The sequence below is a fragment of the Acipenser ruthenus genome, chromosome 3, assembly GCF_902713425.1.
Source record: "Acipenser ruthenus chromosome 3, fAciRut3.2 maternal haplotype, whole genome shotgun sequence".
NCBI lineage: Eukaryota > Metazoa > Chordata > Actinopteri > Acipenseriformes > Acipenseridae > Acipenser > Acipenser ruthenus.
Window position 1 is genome coordinate 26,270,908 of NC_081191.1, and position 27,748 is coordinate 26,298,655.

Consider the following 27,748-nt stretch of genomic DNA (forward strand, 5'->3'; position numbering starts at 1 on the left):
TCGTGGTTTGCACCAGTTACAAAAATATTTTCCTATCTGAGTTCATATTTTTTAAAGCATTATTTGCTTTTTCAATAGAAAAGGTTGATTCCTGCTTCTCCTGAATGGAGTGCTCTTCAAAATGGGGATCCTCTTGCACCGATCGTGTCTCTATATGGTGAACAGCCTTGAAGTTTCACAAATGTTCTTCAAACGTTTCTTCAAAAAAACCTTATATTTAGGCATAATTAGACTATTGATTTTCTATTTTTTTTTTATCTATGGATTAAAGAAGTACCTATACCAATGTTATTATAAAAAGAGTGTTACATACCAGTGCAGTCGTTAATACTTGTGAAAAGCAACAGGGATTTCCCTGTTGGGTACCATAACCACAGACATCAGTTGTTCTACTGGGTCATTGTCAGTCGCCACCAGTCTATATTTCTGCACTATCTGCCAAAATGCAACACATTATCTAACACTTAGCATAATGCTTTCACAGGATATGGTTACAACGCATTGTGAACTACCTAGGTCAATGACAAGGGATACAGTAAATGGTGTCTGTCAAAAGAGGCATATATAATAAATAGGGTTTTTTTTTGTTTGCAATGTTTATTTTTGAGGAGCGCACAAAATACTGTAATTAATCATTCACCCTTTAGAGTGACTCGTGTTATATATATATATGTAAACAATAGAAAATCAAATGAGTTGAAAGCATATATAAAACATATCAACTTCAAACTGAACCCTTGCATACTGTTCTTTTTTTTTGCTTCACTATTATCAATACAGTACTGTTTTGATGTTCTTCAATGTCCTTCATTACTGGCATTTTTTAAAAAAATTTTAAAAGGACCTAGGGCGCTTCATCCATGCTTTTTCTTATTCACTCTAAATCCAAGGTGGATGTTAGACTCGATCAACACCAGGTTGTCTACTTACAAGTGCCATCTTGGATATCTCTGCTCCTGCAACACTCAAGTCACACTGGGTTTCAGCTTGTAAGAAACAGCAGGTCAATTGAATATTAATGCATGAAGCCGCAAGGACTGCCATTAGCACCAACTAATTGTACATTTATTGATGTTTCAGAGTCAACTCCAAATAAATATGTTGCTCTAAAAGGTGAGTGCTGTATCATAGTATTGTATGTGCTTCTCAAAAATAAACATTGAAAACAAAAAAAACCCTAACTCTAAGATACATAGTAGTACTAAAAAAAAACTTGGTACTGTAATACATTTAGTCAAACTCTCTGACAAGAAATCTTTATCTGGTTCTTATAAATCCATTCAATGTTTTGTTTAATAAATATACTAAGTTTCTTTTTAGTAGTACTACAAATGCAACAATTGTAAAACAACCTTACAAAATGTACTTTAATTTTAATATACGTATTGTTTCCATGGAAATGACCATGCCAGGCTTAACAAAATGCCATAAGAGTGGATGTCCGATGAAAAAGCGACCTGATTCTCCAAGACATACACGCATACAAGTCAGTTTTGTTTCTGTGTTCTTGTGTGCATGCATCCCTTTGAGAAAATGGTCCATAATGTCTGTAAAAGAAAACAAAACATTTAAAACATTTTTTTTAATATAAAATCTTAACACAAGTAACCTGCTTTTCTGTACTCACAGCAAGCAAAACAGATCTCTGTCCTTACACATGGAGAGTGAGGGATCTCTTCCTGATGTAGTACTACACCACCTACTGACCAAAATGTACTTTGCAGCTGTAATATTAATCATTTTCTGTTTAACTTTACTTTCATCAACAAATAGAATTCAACTGAGCAGGAAGAGAAAAAGAAGATGGTTGTCTCCCTTTTACTTAAAAGCAAAAGGCAGGGAGGTCATGTAAACAGAATTCATAATTATAAACAGGTAGAAATGTTTAACCTACCCTACAGAGGGCCAAATGCAATTGTAGTTCTGCCAGACGACGCCCAATGCACGTTCGTTTTCCAAAGCCAAATGGCATGCTGGCAAATGGATGTAGCTTGTCTTTTTCCTGCAACCATCTCTCAGGTTTAAATAGCTTTGCATCTGAGAAATATTCTTCTTTGTTGTTCATGGGATGTGCATTAATCATAACAACTGTCTGAATTACATCAGAAAGCAAAATTGAGTAACAATGTCAATGCAATAAAGACAAGAGCATCCGTGACAAAAGACAGTATTGTTAAGAAACTAGTAATTAATCAGTCATTCTTTACAGTAGGCCACTTGAAACTCACAAGGTTTTAGCTTTCATAGGATATTAATATTTAATTGCCATATCTCTGTCCCTGTGAATGTATTTATGGCTGTAACACATCTAAATCTGTAAATAATAAACAATTAAATACAGTACACCGTTTTGAGGTGCAATAACTGGATTAAAAAATATTAAGATCTGCCTCTATTCAGATCATTGAAATAGACCCCTTTGATATGCCCCCTAACCTTTTAAGTGCCTTTGATGAGTCTCAGCATGTTCTAATGACAAGAGGCCTAATCATAAGTATAAAAGTTGGAACAGTGTGCAACCTACAGCAACACAAAATAGGTGTGGTTAAACATAGGCTCTACCTGGCCACTTTGTCATGTTGTTGGGAAGTTTAAATCTTATGAGATGTCATAGCCAACTAGGTTTAAAACACAGATGCACCAGTAAATGCAATGGCTCTTATAATGATTATTTTCCACCTACCTAAAGAAGAAAAAACCTATGAATGTAAAAAAAAAAAAACACCCATTTTTATTATGACAAATATTCCCATCAAGCATGGCTGTGCAATGTTTCTTTCTGAAGTAATATTTTCCTGACCTTAAGCACAGTCATGGTGGCCATGTGCAATTGAACCCTTAGCGATCAGGTGGGCCTACACTAAACTCGGATGTGCATGGCAGGTTAGTATAGTGTTGCCTAGTAGTATCTGTACAAACATTTTTGGGAAGCAAGTATCCCCCCACACAGGTGTCTTTGTCCAATGTACGACTTGTGAAAGGTATTGTCGGCGTGACCCTAGAAACAAACAGAATGGTGAAAGTAGATCAAAGAGAAGCAAGAAAATGTAATAGTGTACATGTACAATCTACATCTAACTCGATCTTTACCTCATTGATTCCTTCAAACAAGCCTTAAGGAATGGAATTTTATTTATATCCATGACTGTAGGTGCCTGCCCATTGGGTAGCACTTTCAGCACTTCTTTATTTAGTCTTGCCTGGGCCTGAGGGTTTCTTGAAAGATTAAAGATGGCCCATAGCATTGCATTTGCAGTCTAAAAAAATTAAATAAGAACAATTACTAGTCACACCCTTAAAAAAGTAACTGTGGGATACGAGTAAAAGCATAGAGAGGCGGAGTGAAGCAATTAGCAGGCAAGCATGGTGAATCACATAGAAGTATAGTAAAGCATAGTAAAAAACATAGTTACATGATGCATACTAAAAGCATTTGAAAATCCAGGTAATCTACAAAAGTACTGATTAGTTTTACCAGAATCTATACAAGGGCAAAATGTTACATGCAGTAACACCACTGAATATTCTGTTGACAAGATGTCACATTTTATATTAAGAACATAAGAACATTAAAAAGTTTACAAATGAGAGGAGGCCATTCAGCCCATCTTGCTCGTTTGGTTGTTAGTAGCTTATTGATCCCAGAATCTCATCAAGCAGCTTCTTGAAGGATCCCAGGGTGTCAGCTTCAACAACATTACTGGGGAGTTGGTTCCAGACCCTCACAATTCTCTGTGTAAAAAAGTGCCTCCTATTTTCTGTTCTGAATGCCCCTTCATCTAATCTCCATTTGTGACCCCTGGTCGTGAAAACGGGCTCATCCAGGATATGAACCCTCTCGAAGCGAGAATCACACCCCTAGACCAACGAGTCAACTGCTGGCAGCGACTTGGTACCACGAGCTTCCAAAGAAAGCACATTCCTAAAAGTATCTAACAGTAAGCTATAAAAAGTGTCTCAATGTGCCCTATTTTTACCTTGCTCATAAATACCCCTCATTACCAAAAAAATACAGTCTGATTTATAAAGGAACAAAGCCTTTGTAAATGTGAGTAAATGAGAAAAAATCATTGAATAAGAAAAAGTAAGAGCTTAAGACTTTGAATTCTAATTCTACAAATTAACAATGGATACATTTACAATGAAAATAGAAGTAGCACGCTATGATTGTCGCGCTATTATTTCTGTAAACAAAAAAAAAAAAAAAAAACTTGATCCTGGCCTTTGTTCATTTTGACAAGGTTTAAAACAAACTAAGTGCTGTGCCAGTGTGTGTCATTTTATGGTAATTAAGGAGGGGCTATGATAATATTTCATATAGCACGCATCATAAGAACATACCAATAATTAAACAGATTGCATTAAAAAGGATGTTTACGGTGACTTTGTAAGATTTTAGAATGATATTACAGATATGTTCCAATATTACTTATCTAATGGTGGCCATGGGGGTTTACAACAGCTGCAACTGGAGAGTTCTACTGGTCATCTCTTCATATCTCCAGGGATGGTTAAATGTAATTATTTGTTAAATGTTTCTACTAAGATTCTCTTATCGCACAAAAGGGATTACTTAATGTGCTATGCTAAAGTTATGCCAACATGGCACTGCTACAACTAATTAAAGTATGTTTATTTTTTTAAAACTATGTAAGCTAATATGTGCATTGTTTTTTGGTTACTCAACGACTATCAGAATCTCTACAGCGTAACATGAACATAAAAAAGTCCACTAAAAGATGTACGATTCTTAACTTCAAATCAATTAACTTTTCAAAGGCTCAGATAATTATTATGAGGAGTATTTTTGTATTAAAATATTTAACAGCAGGATTCGATGCTATGATCTGTAGGTATATACACTTGTGTATTGCATTTTTAATTTATATGTAGAAAAAAATATACAGTATAAACAGATGAACCTGTATTGAGATTATTCAGTGAAGTCTATGTCTATGTTTAAAATGACTTTTGGCACCCAGAATGCATTATTTTTCTAGATTTGTGATGTCATCATACCATAGTTTTCTAGATTTGAAAGAGGCAGGCCAGTGCCACTTTGGTACGATTAACATCGTTCCATGCGTGTCAGATTCAAGGGACAAATTGTTAAGAAATGCACACTACATCAAAACAAATAACACAAGGGCCAATGAAACGCAATGAAAACAATTCTCAGGAATTAAAAAACTTGCATCTCTGAATAATATCATCTGTGTATACTGTACATTTGTATACATATTATTTATAAATGCAATATACAAGTTGATACACATACCTACAGACTGTGGCTGATAAATCACTGAAATCTCAGCAACGAGATGAGCTCTCCATTTAGATCATTCAATAAACCCATTGCCTTAAAAAAAAAAAAAAAACTTAATGTGATTAGTAGTAGTGGTAGCATGTAGAAACACCTTTAGACATTAAGGCATTCCTTTTGTGCTTTTGTTCTTGTAATAGAAACATTTAAAAAATTCCATTAAACCATCATTGGAGTCTACAAAAACAGAGATGACCAGCAAAGTTTGTAAGCCCCCTTTTTTCAGGAATAATAGCATGATAATCATAGTGTGCTACCTCTATTTTTGTTGTAAATGAAGCCAATCATGTGTTGAATAATAAACACTGAAAATGTGTTGCAAAGGTCTTACAGTTTCCATGCCTCCAATCTGAAGTTCAGTCATTACTGCATATAATTACTTCCTGCTCAGTTGGCTGCTTTGATACACCTCATCCAGAATATCCTCTTCTGTATATACGGTTGGTTTTAGTAATTTCATGTCTATGTATTCCTTTGCTGAATAAAAATAAGACAACACAATACATTCATCCTTAAAAAAAAATGAGATAGTTTCTTTGTGGAGTGTTACATTTTTTAATTTTAGTACCCCTGTGTAAAAAAAAAAAAAAAAAAAAAAATCATATATCACATTAAAGAGGGAGGACTGCACATACACAGCCAGACATTTAATGCAAAACTGTATTTAATTACATCAGGAAAACACTGAGATTTTTTTTTGTTGTTGTTTATAATTTTTATATATATATATAAATGTCCAAAGGTTATTGTAATTCAGTTACTTACCTGTTAGATGACATTATAAAGGTTAAAGCCTGCTTGCTATATCTGGGCTGCAATAGTCCAACTTTCTTATTATACAACAGCAAACAAGTGCCTAAAATGGAAATTAATACATGAATGGTGTGTACATGTACGAAGTAATACAAAAAAGTATTGCTAAACCTAAAGTTGTTATAGCTAATAAAATAATTTTGTAAGTTTTACTTTGTAGGTCTCACTTTTAAAGTTGTGAAAGAAACATTTATTTTCATTTTAGATTTAGTTTATGCTAATAGATAACCACTTTTAGTGGGATCCTTTTATTTTCAAGTATTTTTTTCTTTTTTTTTAACTTCAAATTCGACCCACTCTATAGTTGGAAATAGATTTTAATCTGATTTCTATTGTATTTATTTATTTTTTGGTGAAGATTTACTCAAGCGGTATGAGTTACTATAAAACTCATGTCTGGTACTATAGTAAGTTTTCATGTGTTTCGCATGCCTTATTTTCAGGTAGTCTTGTGCTTCGCAGGTCATTTCACCAACATCGAAATGGAATTATTATTTAAGCTATAACCCCTGTAACTTAATTGTGTTAAACAAGTCACTGCTAGACAATGAAAGTGCTTACTTTGTAATGTCCATTTATTTAGTTCAAACATGATGTCCTTCATGCACCGTTTTTCATCTCAGCAGGAGTCAATTTGTGTGATTAAGTTTTCTATTACCTGAAAAACAATTGTGGAGAATCGTGTTTAATGATGCCTACTTGCAGATCAGTTCCTCTGTGTGCCTAAGGGAATTATATGTATCATTCACAGTTGATTTTAACAACTTGTAGTAAATTAAGTGTATTTAAGTAGCACATCTGGCATACCTTGTTGAGCCTGACATGACATTTCTCTATCTGGTTTGGCTTCAACAGTTGTTGTTGTAGAGGCCTTCTTACTGCAATCCACTCTTCAGCTTCCCTTGAATAATGAAAAGAAAATATATATATATATATATATATATATATATATATATATATATATATATATATAGGTAGTTTTCATATAAACATACCGGGTGTCGCCTTGTTATTTCCCAATATGATAATTCTCAAATCTGTTTACATTCACTGTTAATTGATGTTGACAGTATACCGAATACCACTCATAACTATACCACTGTATGTTCACAGATAAGCAAAAGAGCAAGAATAGCTGGAGGCGTGAAGCCAGTGAACAGAATTATAATACAAGTGGGCAAGGTTTTAAAACATGAGTATTAAGTGGTGCACACAATATTTCTTTTTATCCCTTTGGGAGCCCTGTAGTAAACTGTAGTTAAATATTGTTTTTATTTATTTTTATTTAGTAGTGGGAACCCTTGCTCCAACGAACAGCTCTATGACTTTACATTTAGCTTTCTTTGATAAACTTCTGCCTCCTGCCTCTCACTGTGTGACTGTGAGGTGGGCTTCAGACTATCTGACCAAATTGCAGTAACCTGCGTGCCGAGGTGGAGTGACAGGTGGTAAACTCCAAAAATTATTTTGGTGAAATTCACAAATTGCTGTTGTCGGTCTACCGATAAATAAATGTGTACTAAATATTAACATATGAATATAGAACCCGGTACCTTGGAGGTTGCAACATTAATAAAGAAAAAACTCACAGTGTTAAAAGCCCATAAAATTCATCTCTGTAATCTCGATACACTTTCCACGGTCTGATTTCAAGTCGAGTGGAAACTGACTTTCGTTTCTGAACAATTCTTCCAGAAGTATAGGATGTCCAATCTGCACAGACTCAAAATTTCCAAGTTTCATCTCAAAGATATCACCATATTGTTTATGGTATTCAAGCTGCACAAAGACAAACAACAACATTACACAAGTATTGTGTTAATAGCCCAGTAAGGATTAGGTTAAATAGTGTTTGCTGTCAGCGGAAATACAGTAACCACTAGTCTCTAGTTTGAATGACAGGTTGAAATCAAACAACTGGATGCAGTCTGATTAATTTCAGAAACTTTATTTAAGCATATCACAGTAACAACATCTCTTCTCTAAAGCCAGGAGAAGGAGGCTTTGACTTTATGAACACACACTGTGAACAAGTTGCTGAACCAACAGCATGATTAGGATTAACACATATTGCAGATAACTAGATATTTTTAATTGCTAAAACTTTTTATTTTATTTATTTCGCTTATAAATGTTAAGACCTAACGGTAACTTAAATACTGAAACTTACACAAATACACCAACATGAACTCAAATCCAAATAAAAAAAAAAAAAAAGTTAGCTGTACTTATATCCATTACATGTTCTACAAACAGCTCACAAACCATATTTGATTTTCTGTAAGAGGTACCTGAACTGAAGAACAGCTCCATGTAAGTAGAAGTATTTTTATTATTTGCCAATTGGAAATACCCGCCACAAATCGTCCACCGCTTGGATCATGAAGCCTGACGCTACGAGACCTCAGATGGAATTCTGAGAAAACTGCATTTCTCACAGAATAATGAAGAAAACTTTGTATTCATTAGCAACAAAAACTAGTGCTGCATAAAATCATGTATAACTGTAAATGTAATTTATTTTTTAATTTCCATTTTCTAATAGCAATAGAACCCTCGTAAGACGGCTTTATCATCTGGTAAGGCCCTTCTTGTTATGTTAAATGCCCTCGCCTTTGGCTTGGGACATTTGGCGTGCCTTACCACACGGTAAAGCCCTCTTCTTCGGGTTCTATTGCTTAAGTAAAAATGATATTCAAGTTGTTGTACTATAATATATTGTAATTATTCCCCAAATAATCCAAACTGAATCTAAACTTTACAAAGTCACATAATGTACTGAGTATATGAATCTAAACTTTACAAAGTCACATAATGTACTGAGTATATGAATCTAAACTTTACAAAGTCACATAATGTAATGAGTATATGAATCTAAACTTTACAAAGTCACATAATGTACTGAGTATATGAATCTAAACTTTACAAAGTCACATAATGTAATGAGTATATGAATCTAAACTTTACAAAGTCACATAATGTAATGAGTATATGAAAGTTTACCATAATATTGTTTTGCCTTTTTAGTCCGCCTTTCCATAAAATGTCCAAAAGGCTCCCAACTAATGGCCAGCAGGGAGGACCTGGAAGAGAGAGGTGTGATAGAGGAGTTGTAGATGATGATGACAATGATGAAGAAGATAACCACAGCCTCTTTGTCAAGGATGATTTCAATCTACTTTTGAGTAATAAAGCACAGATGATGAACATTGTTACAAGAAGTCTAGTCTCAGATACAAGATGACTATTTCAATAATTCCACGAAGACAGAAATATAGAGGATGGTCTGCGACAGTAATGTAATATAAAGGTTTGGTTCAGCCAATCAGAGCACATAATAGCCCTTTAGAAAAGGATCATGTTTTTTTTTCAGCTTGTTAGTTAAGGACCTAATTAAACTTCCAAACTTTACATAATGTCATCCAATTAAGAGACACTGAGGTTGCATTGTCTGTTTTACAAGCCCAAGATCTACCGTACTTGGTAACAAACCTGAGCCATATCTTTCAATAGAATTTTATTTTAGCCCTACTTCAGTAGTTGATTGCCATAGAGCACTTGTTGATGCAAGAAATTGGCATTTTCTAAATGTTCACTCCAGTTTAATAAAAAAAAAGGAAAAAAACTTGAACGCTTATAGTGGAGATGCCAGGACCATCTATATCAGGGGTACTCAATTATTTTAGTGAAGGTCCAAAATTCTTGGTTACAGCAAGGTCAAGGTCCGGAGCGCATTTTCACTCCCATCCCCATACCGACAAATAACACAGAGCTACACAAATATAACTGTTACACATGTTGTTGGTTTAAAGGAGTTTTTGGGGACATTTTTACTAGTCTGTCTTTTTTACTGACTTATTAGTGCATGGGTTCATTCCCTGACATAACCATAGAATTGTAGAACTACTGTATTCTTATGTGTCTTTGTTAACAGAGCCAAACATTGTTTCACCACTGCAAAAACAAAGCACATTGTAGCAAACAAACCTGACGAAAACAAGAAAAAAAGAAGAAAACAAGAAGAAAAAAACTGAACAGAAAAATCACTTTCTCTTTCAAATGAATTAAAAATAAAAAACACCTTACAAATAATAAATAGTCATTTTACATTCATTACATTTATAATAGGCTAATACTCACAGTAAGTGGGAGAAGTGGCAGATCCTCAAGGGTTACAGGTGAGCTCAGCAAGAGCAATACAGAGATGCAAAGATTTGCATCAGTCAGAACAGAACGCTAACATTAATAACACTATGTAACACAATTTTTGTTCCTGGGTAGTAAGTGTTATTTCCAAATTGCTTATGCCTCAAAAGTATAGAAAATGGCTATTATTCCCCACAAACTTTGCTTTTGTGACCAGGACAGTGATATTTTGAAATTGACCTATTTCCAATGAGAAAACGGGCGAATTTGTGTCTTTTCGTTCACATAAAGTCAGAAAAAAACAACATATGAATCCAAATTAACATGTATTTATACTAAAGTAATCCAAAAATGACTACAAAAGATTTAGAAGTGAGTAGTTTTTCGAGATTTACGATTATACTGTAAATCACTTTCACGAATCAGCCCCCAAATGTAGTCTCCCATCATGTTCTCGTTATACTGTCCTTGGTAGCGGCGTTCAAAGTCCAGTATATCCTGGTGGAAGCGCTTGCCTTGCTCCTCCGAGTACGCTCCCATGTTCTCCTTGAATTTATCAAGATGAGCATCAAGGATATGTACTTTGAGGGACATCTTACAGCCAATTGTGCCGTAGTTCTTCACCAGAGTCTCAACCAGCTCCACATAGTTTTCGGCCTTGTGATTGCCCAGGAAGCCCCGAACCACTGCGACAAAGCTGTTCCAAGCCGCTTTCTCCTTACTAGTGAGCTACTTGGGTAATTCATTGCACTCCAGGATCTTCTTTATCTGTGGTCGGACGAAGACACCGGCTTTGACCTTTGCCTCAGACAGCTTAGGAAAGAAGTCTTGAAGGTACTTGAAGGCTGCTGACTCCTTATCTAGAGCTCTGACAAATTGTTTCATAAGGCCCAATTTGATGTGCAGTGGTGGCATCAGCACCTTCCCGGGGTCCACCAGTGGCTCCCACTTGACGTTGTTCCTCCCCACAGAGAACCTGGTCCACTGTGGCCAGTCCCGCCTGTGGTAGTGCGCCTTGGTGTCCCTGCTGTCCCAAAGGCAAAGATAGCAGGGAAACTTGGTAAAACCGCCTTGGAGACCCATCAGGAATGCCACCATTTTGAAGTCTCCTATGACCTTGATGCCATCTCAGAAAAATGCAGATATGTATCCACTTAGGCAGCTGGAACTAAACTGAACTGGTGGGCTTAAGGCCCCTGTATTTATACTACTATTTATATTACTGGAAAGTTACTCCAAGTTTACTCAGCACTGTATCTATCTGGAATGTTCTGGAAAATAGGTACATTTCAAAATATCACTGTCCTGGTCACAAAAGCAAAGTTTGTGGGGAATAATAGCCATTTTCTATACTTTTGAGGCATAAGCAATTAGGAAATAACACTTACTACCCAGGAACAAAAAAAAAATAAAAAATTTGTTACACGGTGTAATATTTGTCTTGGAGAACGAATATCCGCACACATAATGTGATCTGCAGATACTTAAGACAGGAAGCATTTTAACTGCATGTGTTGTAAGCCTGACTTGAATCGCAGAATTTGATGATTTTAATCTGCAATACAATCGGCATACTCATTGCTAAGCTTTGCACACATAGCACATTTTGGTGGCTTGTGGAATGATGCGATATCTGTCGTGGCCGGTGTTCTGTCCGTTGTGCTGCCATTGTTTGCAAAGTGAAGTTTTGTATAAACGAGTGGTAGAGTACGCTAACATATTGTGTGCTTTCCCTGAGTCAGGAGTACCAACAGTAACACAAATACGCACTGACTCACATGTGTTTTTAAAAAGAGCATATTGTATGTTTTACCGGTAATATTTTTTAATCGGCTTGGAAAAGCTACTTAACAAAATTGGGCTTTGTAGCACCGGTACTCGTCATTGTTTTCTTATGTTGACACTTACAAAAGCCAGGTGCACACACACTCCACGAACCAGCTCCCTGTGACAGTCATAAGTGTTATTTATGGTATGTTTTCATGAAAGACAAAAAAATCTATTCTCAGTTCTTGCACATTATATTTTGATATTAAACTCTTTCATGGATTGACGTTGTGTGAAAATTTGTTACATTTAGTAAAATAACAACACTTTTAAAACGACGAGATTCCCATTGGGCTTATTTTATTTTAGATTCTATTATTTTTTTATGTATTACTATGCAGGACAGCCATTATAAGATTGTTACCTTTATTAAAAATGTGCAGGGATGAATCTACCGATTAATCAATGCCCATAAATTAACTGACCAAAAATTTTAATCGAGCGACAGACCTTATTTTGATGTATTTTATGTTTATTTTTTATTTTTTTTTTAATGTAAAGCACTTTGGGATTTCTTTTAATGAAAGGCGCTATACAAAATAAATATATTATTATTATTAAAAATAAATTGAATAATTGCCCTAACATCCTTACACCACCGGTCAATAATCTCCGTCTGTCATGCGATTGGTTCACATCACTGTCAGTCCTGCCCCTTTTCAAAGGAACGCCTTTCTCCCCTTCCACTCTTCACAAGAAAAAATGGCTGAACACCAATTCTGTGAGCTAACAGAAAATGAATTACAAAACATACTATACTGATGCACAAAAGAAACGCAACACTCAGGTCTAATGGATTTAATCAAATATTTTAAACATCGATATCAAACAAAATCACAGAAACTGTGAACAAATATTCAAAGAATCATGAAAGTTTTCAGTATGAAACATGACACATGAAAACATTACAAAGTTAGTATCGGGCATGACCTCGCTGAGCATTAACACAATCCTGGCAGCGTTGACGCATAGACTTGATCAGCCTCTGGATAGACTGCTATGGGATGTTCCACCACTCTTCCTGTGCAGCTGCAACCAGCTGGCATAGGTTGGCTGGTCACATTTGTCTCCTGTGGATGGCACTGGTGATTTGGCCCCACAGATGTTCTATTGGACTCAGGTCAGGAAAAAAAAGCTGACCAATGCAAGACCTTGACATTGTTTTCGTGAAGACATGCAATTGTAATCCTAGCACTGTGTGGTCTCATATATATGTCTTATGGTATCAAGTAGGGAGTGGCCAGATCAGACCGCTGATTGCTAAGATGAAAGCCTTGGCTGACTAGCCGATCCCTATGACCAGACCTCAGGTGCGCTCCTTCTTGGGACTAGCGGGCTACTCCCTCGACCTCACCTGCAAGGCTGTCCCAAATACGGTTCAGTGGACGGAGCCGTGCCAGAGGGCCTTTCTCGCTCTGAAGTGAAGGCTGTGTAGCAAGCCAGTACTGTGCAGTCCTGATTTCAGTAGGAGGTTCAACCTCCAGACGGATGCGTCAGAGACAGTTATTGGCATATATCTATATCTATATATCTATATATATATATATATATATATATATATATATATATAGATATATATATATATACACACATGTATTTGACTCATTTTTGTGCTATTAATATGTCATTATAATTTAATAATTTTATTTATGAGGCCACTCTTAAACACAATCAACAGAAAATGATCTGTGTCACCAATTATATGTGAAAGACCAGCTGAATTGCTATAACTAAATTAAGTATGTATTCTTAAGACAATTATTTAGAAATGGTTACCTAAAAGTAGTTATCTTTTGTATGTGTACTGGTATATAAGTAAAACAGCTTTAACGTGACAAATTGTATAATGTAGTTGTGTGTGTGTATTTGTGCAAGGATCTTTAAAAAATATCTAAAAAAAGGAAACAAATGCATTCTGTGCATTCTTTGGAAAGAGGTTGCCTGGATTTTCCAGGTTTTCTTTATAGAACCATATGGTTCCTTTAGGACTAGGGTGGCCAAACGACTCCATAATCACCGGGACAGCTTGGAACCGGCTTTTTAACTCACATTACAATTCAACCTGGTAAGTGTAGTCTTGTTTCTCTTCAATAAATGATACACGTTTTAGGTACCTGGTATAGGTTAAAGGCACTGAGATAGAAGTTAAAAAGCCTGAACTGTTCCAGTGAACATGGAGTGTTCAAAGTGGTCAATGGTTGCAAACACTGTAGAGCGAGTAGAGTAAATAACAATTCAAGCACTGATGATTTTATTTTTAGTTCACATTCATAGTGAACTAATGAGCTTTAAAATAGCGTCTGTATTGTGTCCATATCACAAAACGTTACATTTGCATTTTGTGCGTCCCATCATTATTTAAAAAAAAAAAAACTAAAAATATTCCCTCTTTGGATCTCTATTTGTAGGAATTGCTAAGAGTTCTTCAAAGCACATAAAGCTTGACAAGAATGGACTTTGGTATCCAAATGTAAAAGTAGTTTCAAATATAACTCAAGTGTGGGCTGTGAGTCATACTTGTTGCACTTATGTTTGCTAATAGTGTCTAAACTGCAATTCAATAACTACTCTAAACAAATCTAATCTAAAAAAAAAACACAAAAAAAACCTAACAAGCCAAATAACCATGAAATCGCAATAGTTGCAAAGGTTTTTTTTTCTATCAACCTGGTTGTTAAACCTAGAATTTAATACTATATTTATATTAAATATAGTATTATCTTTAAATGCTATATTTCTTTTTAATAACAAAACATTCAGCTAGGATTTAGGAAACAAAGACAGACATGTAGTACTTGCTTAATTTGCCAGCAGTTCCTTCAGTTAACTGAGGGTTGGCAGGAAGACTTTAGGCAATTAAAATCAAGAGAGGGTGAGGTAATTATACATAACTGGAAATTAAGTGGGTGAGATTAAGATGAAGCCATCAAGCTGAACCCTCAGGGGCAAAATGATTTGTTGAGAAAAGACACATAATATTGTGTGCAACAATGCAGGACAGTTGCTTAAGGCATAAAACTGGAAGGTGATGTCATCAGTGTGGGCCTTAGTTGCTAAAATGATGTTTTGTGCGTAACAGAGTGTGACGTGAGCCTAAGGCGTAAACAGGACTCCAGACCAGACTAAACCGATTTTTTTTTAAATGCAGCAACCCCCTCCCCCCCCACCCCCACCCTCTCACCTTCTCACCTTCTTTTTTTGAAAACTTGTGTTAGTTGAATTGCAGTTAATTGCAGCAGTGTGGAGTAGTGGTTAGGGCTCTGAACTCCTGACCAGAGGGTCGTGGGTTCAATCCCAGGTTCCTATACCTTGTCTTTAGAAGCTACACATTTGCTGGAAAGAAGTATGACTGCTGAGTACATTTTTCTTTTTCAAATTTTCAAGGTTTAAAAATACACTATACACTTTGATAAGTAAAACTGACGTCTGAAACCACTGTTTCATGAATACAAAGGTCTGCACCTTTATATTGTATTCCTCTAAATGCTCTGCCTCTTTGCAGCAGAATCTCCCAGTGAGGCAGTCAAGCGGAATATCTGTGCACTGTAAATCCCGCTGTTTGTACTGTAATTCCCGCTCTGTATCTCCCGATGTGACTATGTGTTTAACTGCTGTGTGTTTCCCTCCCCGCTGTATTTCGACTCTGCTTTGTTTAACTTTTGTGTGTATATTCCCGTGTGTAATGTAATCCACCTGCCTGCTTGTCTTTCCCCTGGTCTGTTACCGTTGGCTGTTATCTGTCTGTCTCCATTGGCTGTTGTTTGTCTGTGCCCATTGGTCCTAGTGTGCAGCTGAGGACCAATGGGATGTGCGTGAGCTCTGGTACCCTGCTCTGAATAAGGGGCGGAGCTAAGGGTATAAGAAGGGGGTGGGCCTGGCATTCTCTGTGACTGCATATTTTATTTTTATCTTAGTCTACTTACAATTAGCCTAAAATAAATCATAGTGTCGCATTAACACGTTCTGGCTATACAGGACCTGAAATATCTGCCATTTCAAATCGGTACACAGCTTTTGCCGCCTATGCTCTCTGCTTTGCGGCAGCATTCAGTCAGCAGAATTTTTTTGCCATTTTTGCCTGCGCAAAATCCTTGTCAGACCTCCATGAATAGCTCATAAATGTATGGCAGCTCATTATCTGTGTTTAATATGCTGCTTTGCATACGTAAACATCACTGATTCAATGCAAATGATGCAGCAGCACTATTAAATCCTTGTTTTCCGCATGTAAATGGGAATAGTAAATAGGACGGGGACAGAACTGCACAAGGTAATCATGTTTTGCGTACGGCAAATGCTTCGTAAATGAGGCCCTGTGAGTCTAAAAGAAAAGCATGCTAAATAAAAAGCATTGAAGGAACCAAGCGTCTCTCCTGTTTTCTGCCTCTTGCACAACACGCTACAATATTAAAAAACGTGACATCATAATCAAAGAGTATCAGGAGTGATATTACTTGATTTTGATTCATCATGACTTTTGAAACGTGGTCTTTTCCTTGGCAAGAACGACAACACTATACATCCAGGGACTGTATACATTGCTTGATTATATTACAGGCCTGTCGGAATTTTAAACTGAATTCTTGATAATTCTACACAACTGTTCAAGCAGTGCCTTTACACATTGACATGTTACACTGAATTATTAAAATATATATGCAAAGTTTTACTGTATAATATTGCTGTATGCTTTTCTTCATTTCAATCATTAATTCCTTATTGAGGTCTTTAATTTTTTTTCCACATGGCTATACTGTAGCTCTCTATGGGTCCTTGAAAATGAGTAGAGCTTCACCATCCTTTTGTCTGTTAGTACATACAGTATTCCTGTAATGAATTTTGACAATTTATGACAAGAAAGAAAGAAATTCATTACAGTTAGTAATAGGAAATGCATTTCTCATTTTAAAAGCACAGCAACTGCAAAGGAATTGACAGGTTTACTATTTAACTGTTCTCACAGTGATGATTTTTTTTTGTTTTTTTTGTGGTTATCCTGACGGGTCTTCGTTTTCTTTAGGTAAACAGTTTGGCATTTGTAATTTTCAACAAAAGGAAACATAAGGGAATCCATAAAATGTTTCATCTGGTGTGCTCGATTGAGAAAAAAAAACCTGTCAGACCAAAATAAATTTAAACAAATAGACATTACTTTCAACTCTCCTTGTCATAACAAATGATACTCATGTAACAAACAGAAAATATATGATAAAATAAGGACACATTCTTTTTAACCATTTTTAGCTTTCATTTTTCATTCAAAATAAAAATGTTCAGTAACATCGCTGGGGGTCAATTGCAGCATACGTGTGGTTTAGTCTACTTCAAGCAGAGAAACTTCGGGACTAGAAAATCCCAATGAACTGAACTAAATTGGTTCTAATTGCAGCTTACTTAATAAGACAAGCCAGTCAAGCCAAGTTTAACTAATCAACCCACAGACCATTGTAAAAAAAAACTAAAAAAAAAAACTGGATATTATACTATTTTAAGAAACATGGATTAGACCACATTATTTCCCCAGTCTTTATATAGTTTATTCAGTGGATTCTTACTGTATGCATAAAGCTTGATTTTTTCATTTTTTATTTTTTGTTTAGATTGGGGGTGTTTTTTCAGTTTTTATTATTGTTTTGCAAAATCAGTTATTTTCAGTTATTAAAAATAAACACCACTCAAACACATCAGCTTTCGGTTTCTATAATAATTTAAATTACAATACCATTTTCCTTAATTGTAGTACTTTGTAACTGTAAGTCTTACTTACAGTGTTGAATCCACATTTAGCATTCAGGCAATTATGAGAAGTAAAAGGTCCCAGGTATAAAAAAAAACAAAACTACGTACACACGGGTATAAAAGTCTTTTTGAATACGGATAAAAAACTGTATGAGTTCCAACAGTCCATGTTAGCAGCAAAAAACAAACAAAGTAAACAACGCATCCATCCCGGATATAAAAAGTAGGCTATATAAACTTGGATATTAAAGTCTTTCTGAATAAGAAAAAAAAAACTGTATGGAAGTGTTTTTCAATCAAATCACAAGTCACTCAGAAAACATGTTATAGTAAATCATGGCATACATTTTGAAACTGTCTGCAGACATTGATGCTCTTTCTTTACAGTTGTTGATGACACACATTTGCGAGAAAGAACGTTCCACATTGGCACTAGATATGGGCACTGCCAACAACATCAAAAAAATATTGGCAGCAGGTTGAGGAGGTACTCGGGACCTGTGTGATGAAGGGCATTGTAGGTGAGCAGGAGAGTTTTGAAAATAATCCTGAACTTTACAGGTAGCCAGTGCAGCTGGGCAAGACGGGGGGTGATGTGATCACATTTTTTACATCTGGTGAGGATCCTGGCAGCGGCATTCTGAACTAGCTGCAGTCGGTTTATGGTGCGTGCCGGGAGACCACCATATAGAGAGCTGCAGTAGTCGAGTCGAGAGGAGACAAATGCATGACAAAGTTTCTCCGCATCTGGGAGGGAAAGGTAGGGACGGACTTTGGAGATGTTTCGAAGATGGTAGAAGAAAGATTTGACCACGGAGGAGATGTGGGCATCAAAGGAGAGGTTGCTGTCAAGAAGTACACCAAGGCTTTGTACTGTGGGGGAAGGCAGCAGCAGACAGTTTCCGAGGTTCAGGGCAGCTATATTTAGATTCTTAAGTTGAGTTTTAGATCCTACCAGAAGGAGTTCAGATTTGCTAGTGTTCAGATGAAGAAAACTGGCAGACATCCAGGCCTTGATGTCTGAATGCATGCCGAGAGCCAGACCATGGCAGAGGGGCTCCAGGGTCGAGTTTTAAGTAGAGCTGGGTGTCATCAGCATAGGAGTGAAACATGAGGCTGTGTTCACGGATGAGGTGACCCATGGGAAGCATGTAGATATTGAAGAGAAGGGACCCAAGAACAGATCCTTGGGGGAGACCACAAGTGACCAAGTTTGCAACACCACAGCTTCCATTATAGAAAACAGACTGCATGCATCCGGATAGGTAAGAGGACATCCAGGAGAGACAGGTTCCAGAGATCCCAGCATACTTCTGAAACGGTCAAGAAGAATGCCATGATCTATGGTGTCAAAAGCAGCTGTTAGATCAAGGAGGCCCCTTCCTGGAATGACGCACTCAGTCCCGCCCACAAGGGATTAAAACTGTCATCCTGAGGAAAACATTTCTCTTTTTCCATCGAACCCATGAGGGTGACCGATGCGACCTCGCAGTTGGTGGTTGTCTTCTCTTTCAGGGAACCAGGGCTACGGTATGTAACCTAACATTACCTTTCAATTTGAAGATGACCACCAACGACATTATGCATGGGATAATGTACACCAGAGCCGTCGTGAGGAAGAAGGAACGGCAGCATATGAGGGATGCATGAGAACAGCATAACCCAAGGGTTAGCGGTGTGAGCTTGGACCCTTGTGCCTAATGAAGGCAGGGCAGGATCCACCAATTTAAGGCTGTAGAACCTGGAGAAAGTATACGGCATAGCCCAGCTAGCAGCAGTACAAATATCGGACAGCGAAGCCCAAGAGGGCCCAAGATGTAGCCAACCCTCTACTGGAGTGTGCGGCTACCCTTCCAGGTGGGGGCAAACCAGCACCATCATACACAGTCGAGACTGTGTCCACAATCCAATGTGACAAATGCTGCTTTGAGAGGGGTGTCCCGTGACAGACAAAGAGCTGGTCAGATTGACGCAGGGCTCTTGTCCTATCCACGTAGCATCTCAATGCCCGCACTGGGCAGAGGAAATTCAATCTCTCATCCTCTGTTGAAGCAAACAGGGGTGGATGGAAGGGCTCCCGTTCCACAGACTGATTAATGTGGAAGGTTGTGATCACCTTGGGGAGGAAAGCAGAGTTGGTGCGCAGACACCCTGCTGTCATCCTCCCAAATACACATGCAGGAGCTGTGCACAGACAGTGCCTGCAGGTCACTGACCCGTTTAGCGGAGGTGATAGCCACAAGGAAGGCTGTCTTCATAGACAGGTACTTCAACTCTATGGAGTATATGGGCTCAAACAGGGCCTTCGTGAGAGCCTGCAGTACAATATCAAGCCTTGATTCAGGGACAACAGTCCTCCTGAGAGGGAGTAATTGTAAAGCGCCTTTAAAAAATTGGGTAGCCAAGAAATGCGCACCCGGAGACACCGAATCTACGGGGGCATGGCATGCAGAAATAGCCGCTAGATACACCTTCAAAGTGGAAGGTGACCTACCAGCATCAAGCAGTTCTTGCAGAAACTGTAAGAAAACTGGCATAGGGCAAGAGATTGGGTCATGGCTTCTAGCCAGACACTAAGCTTGAAAATAACTCCACTTGTAGGTGTACAAAGACCTAGTGGAGTCTGCCCTAGCATTCTGCAAAGTACCCACAACCGCATCTGATAGCCCTAGGGCAACCAGCGGTCCCTTTCAGGGGCGAGACCCATAGCCAAAGAGTGCCTGTTGTCTGAGGAGATCCATGCGCAGTGGGATCTCCCAGGGCTGGACGTTGACAGCTGGCACAGGGTCGAGAACCAGATTCTCCTGGGCCACCTGGGGGCCACTAGGAGAACTGACGCCTCCTCTAACCGGACCTTTTCGAGAAAGTGCGGGAGCAGCGGTATAGGTGGGAAAACGTTGACGCGAGTGGACCGCCTAAGCGGTGGAGGGAGTACCACAGGGGGCAGTGCGTCTCTGTCGAGGCGAAGAGATCGACCTGCACCCTCCCGAATCATTCCCAAATGCGCTCCACTACCTGAGGGTGGAGTCGCCACTCCGACAGAAGGGGACCCTCCCTTGAGAGGAGGTCTTCTGCCCAGTTCACCGCTCCAGGAATGTGCGCTGTCCACAGGGACAGCAAGTTCCTCTGAGCCCACATCAAAAGCAGTGCAATGCAACCCTGGGGACCGTAGGCCACACTGGTGGTTGACATACGCCACCACTGTTGTGTTGTCCGTCCAGACCAACACATGCGTACCTGTTAGCACTGGGTGGAGATGGCAGAGAGCAAGGGAGACTGTCTGCAGCTCCAGCATGTTTATATGCTGGGATGTCCAGTGGTCCGACCAGGACTCTGCCTTCCCAGACTGCCCCCCAACCCAAGTTGGAGGCATCTGTCGTCACCACTTGGCGGTTGAAGACCACTCCCATATATACACCCTTGCGCAGGTGAGAGGTCGTCTTCCACCAGCGTAGGGCTGCCGAGCGGGCGTGAGACACCGTCAGCCGATGGTGTCTGTCGCATTTGGGATTTAGGTGGAATGCACTGAGCCACACTTGTAGCGGGTGCATGCGAAGTAGACCCAGCTGAATGGCTGATATGGCTGCAACCATCAGACCCAACAGATTCTGGGACAATAGGAGGATGACCTGTGATCCCTGTCAAAACAGGTAGAGGCAACCTTGGATAGCTGCAACTCGTCTGACAGGTATGCGCACATCATATTGGAGTCCAGCACCAAGTACGTTGTGCACTGCACTGGTGTAAGCCGACTCTTGCATCATTGATGGTGAAGCCCAGCCTCGCCAGGTGCTCTGTCACGACCGTCGTGTGGGAACAGATCAACCACTCTGATCCCCTGCAGCCACATGGGAGCCAGGATAGTACGCGTCCCGTAAGTCCATAGTGGTGAACCAGTCACCCAGCCAGACAGACTGGAGAATGGGACGGTGAGTCAGCATCTGGAACCCCCTCTCTTTTAAGAACCCATTGAGGGGCCTCAGGTCTAGGATGGGGCGAAAGCCACCATCTTTTATGGGCACCAGGAAATACCTCGAGTAGTACCCCTCTCTGTGGGAGGTGGAGACTACGAGACGAATTGCTCGCTTGCGTCCACTTCCTTCTGAAGTACTGATGCCTGGAGAGGGTCTGTCACAAAAGTATTCGTGATATCTCGAAAGGGAGGAGGTTCCAAGCGGAAATGAAGCCCCAGGTGTCCGAGGTGGAAGCGCACCAGTACTGCAGCTGTTGTGTCGAAAAAGGGGGTCTGAGGCCGCCAACCTTCAGGGGCCCTGCCGGGGCTGCTGATGCAGCGGGGCAGTTTAGGGTGGCAGTTTAGGGTGGCTGTCTAGGGCGTTGGCCCTGGAAACTCCTCCTGGGACACTGATGTGTGGACTGGCCACGTCTTGCGTTCCCTCTGCCTGCTGTGTGGGCCCGGTTGTTCGCTGCTGGCGTGCCCTGTAGGTGATGCCTTAGGTCACCCAGCAGAGCCGTGGGGACTAGAACTGTCCTGATGACAGTCTGTGTCAGAGGAGCTTGTCAACGGTTTGACCTGCCCCATGTGGGAGCTCCGGGATGGAGCAACGCGGCCACCTGCCGGGACGCCTCATGTTCCCAGTGGGATCTCTGCAGGACCTCCTCCATGGCTGGCCCAAAGATGTGTCCCGGGGATATAGGCGCATCTAGTAGCACAGCCTTATCTGCATCAGGGACCCTGGCTTGCAACAAAAACAGCTGTCTGTGAGCCACAATCAAGCTAACCAGGCTCCGGCCAAGAGTTTGCCCTTGGAGACCGGAGATCTGCAGCAGCGTGCCGGACAGGAGACGTAGCTCCGTGACCACTAGCTCAGGGAGCGGGGCCTTGCGCAGTACACCGTCCATATAGGCCATCAGCACACTCGCCATGTTTGACAGGCGAGTTTCCTGCGCCTCCGCTGCATACGTCCGCTTGAGTTCAGGCACGTCGGGTGTCAACCAGGGCCACGATAGTGGAGTCTACTGTGGGGAACCCCGCTAGGCCCAGCTTTTCCGCATCTTCTAGAGAGGCCGGCGAGGTCTACTCAACAGCGGGGAAGCAGCAAGGCCTAGCCCCGTGGAGGAGAGCACAGCTGGAGGAGTCACTTGACAGCAGGGATGCGGCAAGGTCTAGCCCCGTGGGGGAACTGTGTACTCTCAAGAAGGAAATAGACAACCACTTGCAAGGGTGACTGCACAGGCAGTCACTCACACACAACAGACAGATAAGAAAGAGCGATCTACCATGCAAGCGAGGTGGCCGCTGAAAGAAAGAAAGGCAAAAGGCTCTGTCTTTTTCAATCGACTCGAGCTCTTTTCTATCAACACGCTCAGCCCCACACAGAGGTCTTACCGTACCGTCTTGAGAAGGAAAAAGAGAAATGGCTTCCTCAGGATAACGGTTTTAATCCCTCAATGGGTGGGACCAAGTGCATCATCCCATGAAGGGGCCTATTGCTGGTCGTCTTCAAATTGAAAGGGAACCAACAAGACATCGTAACAGACGGGATCACTTTTGTTTTTAAACCTACTTCCTCACAGGTTGCAAAGTAAGCTCACTTCAACTCCTGTGCATGTTTGAATAAAGCACCAGCATGAATGACAAAATCCACTAGATCTTTAAAATGATGTGAAAGAAGGCCATCCTTTATCACTATGTCTAACAAGGGATCCTGTATAGGGATTGCTCTAAAATCAGGGTAGGTAGATTTCAAGTCACGAAACAGTTTTATCATGTAGCTTGCAGAATCTGAGCACAAACATATCACATCAGACCACGACTTTTTGAATTTGTTCAAAACTTTTCCAAGCAGCATTGCTAAAGAAAGGGAATTACATACGTGCACAATTTCCATATCGGCCATTACAGTCTTTCTACCATTTTCGTTCTCATCATCATAGAAAATGAAAAGGATACTCACAGCTGGATCGCCATGTATCTCTGGACTTTCATCAAGGGTAACGGCTAGTTTTTTTAAAATCTCCCACCATGTTTGCAATGCATTCCAAATAATTTTCAAAAACTTCTGGCAAATACTTGCTGTAAAGCTGGTATGCATACAGCATGGTTTTTGCTTCAGGAGCTCTTTTGCGAAACAGATCATCGATAGGCCCATCCCCTTGGTTTAAACTGATCCTTGACTGCCATTGCACAAACAAATTCATGGCAAACGTCTTCCTTTTCCTTGCGCTTTCTTTTCATTCTTGTTACAGTTTCTGTTAAAGACATCTGTACCGCACCAGGAGATCGTTTCTATATGCACTTATGCTATCGTGTCGGGCAAGTACGCTGTCGGGAGCAGAATATACGATAGAAGTAGCATTTCTATAAAACGTCGCACACTCTACCTGATCGTATTACTTGTCGTATTCTATCGATACCAACTTACTGGGTGTATAAATATGACAGGTAGATCTCACGGTCATTTTCCTGTTTTAAACCTTCGGAAACATGCTGCTCTAATATATGCAGTGTATTTAAAGCATTAACAGAAATATTTTCCACGGAGCATCGGCTCATAGGGATTTTAATAGAAGACATGTACCCAGCATTTTTGACGTGGTTTCGGATGAAGACATATTGCCAAGTACCGTTTGAAGAGGGTGGATATCCATAGCCTATATTTTTAAATTGCTAGTTCTTTTTTTTAATCCAGCATTTGTTATTTAGTTTTTCACTTTTTTCTAATTCAAGGCAGGCTTTATCTGTATTAATTATTTTGGAATTGCATACATTCAATGCAGATTGGCGTCTTGGGAGTGCCAAATAAAGAGACCGAGAGGTACAGGGTTCTTGGGAATCCTCTTCCTCCTCTGTAAGAGAGAAGCAACTCGTTTAGTTATAGATATACCAATCAAGAATACAATTATCTTGTGATGCAATGTACGCCTACAAGACACACACATACACTATACAGGACAAACATACAGACATTTGCTTGTCTATCACAATATTTGAAACACAAACACCAAACACACTCATTACATACTTAAAATGAATGCATATTAATCATGGATCAACAATCTCCTCCACTGGGCTGCCTTCTGCTCGGCTTGTGATGCAATTGTGATATCACATCACCTGAAACATCCTCAGTGACTGACGTCCCGAAACACCCTCTCTTCGTCAGCGGGTCAAACTAGTCTATTTTTTTTCTTTTTTTGCTGCAACCATGTTATATCACTTCCTTCACTAACAGAACTAATTCGGTTAACAATTTCGGTCATTTTTTCTTTTTGGACATAGTCGTTACACGGTTGTTCAGGTTAGAAAATAATTCGACTTCGAGAAGTAGCCTACCTGCAAGCTAGCCCTGCTGAAATGCTTCAAATACTGTTTGAGATGCCATTCTCATCATCTCTGAACACACCCAACAATTTCACTTGTTAATTATGTTTTTTTATATGTGTATGTAACTTCTAATGTGTCACATGTGTTCTTAGTATAATGTTAAATCGATTAAATACAAATGGAAAATGGGGTTGTACAAACAAAATATATGTAGTTTATATATGTTACATGATTAATGATTATGCAAACATTGTTTTTTAGACCATTAAAAATACATGGTCTCCTTGTGCTGCGTGATTCATGAATTTTCAGTTAATACGCCATTCCTAGAAACATGACACTGACATCGAGTGGATTATAGAAACTGGTGATAACCTATCGAGTTGGTAGGTGATAAATGGTCAAAAGACGTAAGTCGTATTTGAACTTATGATCTCGCAATATAGAAACGACCCCCAGGTGAGGTTGACGGACTTTTTAGTTTGATGTGCAAAGCACATCAAACTAAAGTTCGGTCTTTCCTTTAATAATTTCTTTCACAAAATCCTCATTTTCCTTGACATAATCACTAACACCTTTTGTTTTACGCCCCATTGCCGCCCGCATGTCTCACACTACAGTGTATTTTTTTCAGCCAACCCCACTCATAAATAAAATATGATTGGCCAGTAGAAATGTCTTCCTTTTGAAAGCCACTTTCCAGAAAAAATAGTAGTGCATGGTTGACATCATTACAAATATATTGCTACTGCAGTGTTTTATCGGTTTAAAAAAAAAAAAAAAACATTTTCTAAGTAGGTCTTCGGGGGTGATTTTTCGGTTATTATCAGTTAAAACTGAAAACATCAAGCCCTATGTATGCATAATACCATTGTATTCCTTTTTATCATAGACTTGATCCCCAAAAAACTAAACAAAACTTGATCTGTCATACTACTACTTATAGTACTTGGTATGTCAAGTCTAAGTGAAATCCACTGATCTACACAATACATATACTGTAAAAAAAAAAGTATATATTTGCAAGTCTACACAATTTGGTCTCTTTTAAATTAACCCCATTCGGCATAAGGTTTATAGCATTAGCAATGAAATATAATATTTCTGATAAGGTTTTTTTTATATGTACTTTCAATATTCTTAGTACCTTTGTGTGTTTATTTTACTAAATTATTTGAATAAGCTAACAATTCTCCATCCAAACTGTAATTAATCATCCTTATAAATGAACTTGGGGAATGTGAAGAATAAAATATAGAAACAAATCAAAGATGCATTTTAATGAAACCACACTTATTTGTTACATTTCTTATATATAGACTCAAAGCAGTTAATGGATTAAACCAGGAGTCTCCAATCCTGGTCCTGGAGGGCAGGTGTCCCTCCTGGTTTTTGTTCCAACTGTACCTAATTGGACCAATTAAGTGCTTATTAGAAGCCTAATCATGGCAGATAAACAGTTAGGGCGGATATGTGACAGGCGGATGCGTGATGTTTTACTGTGCTCAATTAAACTACCAAGATAAACACAAAGAAACAAATATAGAAGTTGCCTTGCATGGTAAAGCATACTGCAGTTAAGCACGGTGCACAGAGACAGCGTCATATTCACTTGGATTTTCAAGTTCAGGGTGACGGATCCTCAGACCTAAAATCCTGTGAGTCCTGAATCACACATCAGCTCAGGATTGTTTACATGACATGGGTATGTTCGTTGTTAACATTATTCAAACGCCAGGGAGAGAGTAGAATACTAAACAGTACATTTCTAATAAGATAGTGGAAATCCTTCAAGCAACTAAGGTATGTCAAAAAAGGAAAGGAAGGTTGGTGTTTCTTATGCGTTTCACTTAAAACCGGACATTAAGGCGTCTGGGCTTGTTAATTCCTGCCATCTGGACACAGATGCCAATTCCCAGACTGTCCGAGTCAAACCCGGACAGGTGGCAACCCTAGTGGCAGAGCAGCTATGTTCTTTAAGCTGCCACTAAGCTCAACATTAACACAAACACAGTCTGCTATATTTGTCTCATATCTGTACCTCTCAATTCCACCATTAGCAAGTGAGTGAATCGCTGGCTTTAAGCCACAGGGAAAGATCCAGTTCTGCGGTTAAGGCTGCCACAAACCACCGTGTCCCTGAATGCCAGGGTCTATCCGTAGGTTAAGGTCAGGACAGGGAGACAAAGTTAGAGAGAAAAAAATCACAGCACATTTAGTTCAAGTTGTAGATATATATATATATATAGATATATATATGTAGATATATATAGTTATATACAGTTATTGACTGAATAGCTCCATAAGGTGCATGTGCAGATTTACAGTAGTAAAGAAGATGGTAATCTTAAAAACTAAAGTACAATATATCACCTTGTTTTCAACCAAGATACAATTTGGTCATGTGACAAACCCCTCTCTGCTGGTTTATACAGTACATCATTACCACCTGGGTTTCTACAGTCAGTGATCCATCCAGTTTCAAAATAAGAGGATGGGGAAGTCAAAAATCATTGAGCACAGTAAAAAACAATGACATCAAATCTGAAATACTTGAAGGTCTCACCATGAATAAATTGCCAGTTTGCAGTCGCTGTATCCTCCTTCAGCAGATC

The 27,748-nt window shown here is 39.1% G+C and overlaps 1 pseudogene; it reads right to left on the bottom strand.

Moving 5' to 3' along the window:
• Window positions 1–324: 324 nt before the first annotated feature.
• On the bottom strand, window positions 325–22,732 carry LOC117394487 (1,25-dihydroxyvitamin D(3) 24-hydroxylase, mitochondrial-like; annotated as a pseudogene).
• Window positions 22,733–27,748: the final 5,016 nt, after the last annotated feature.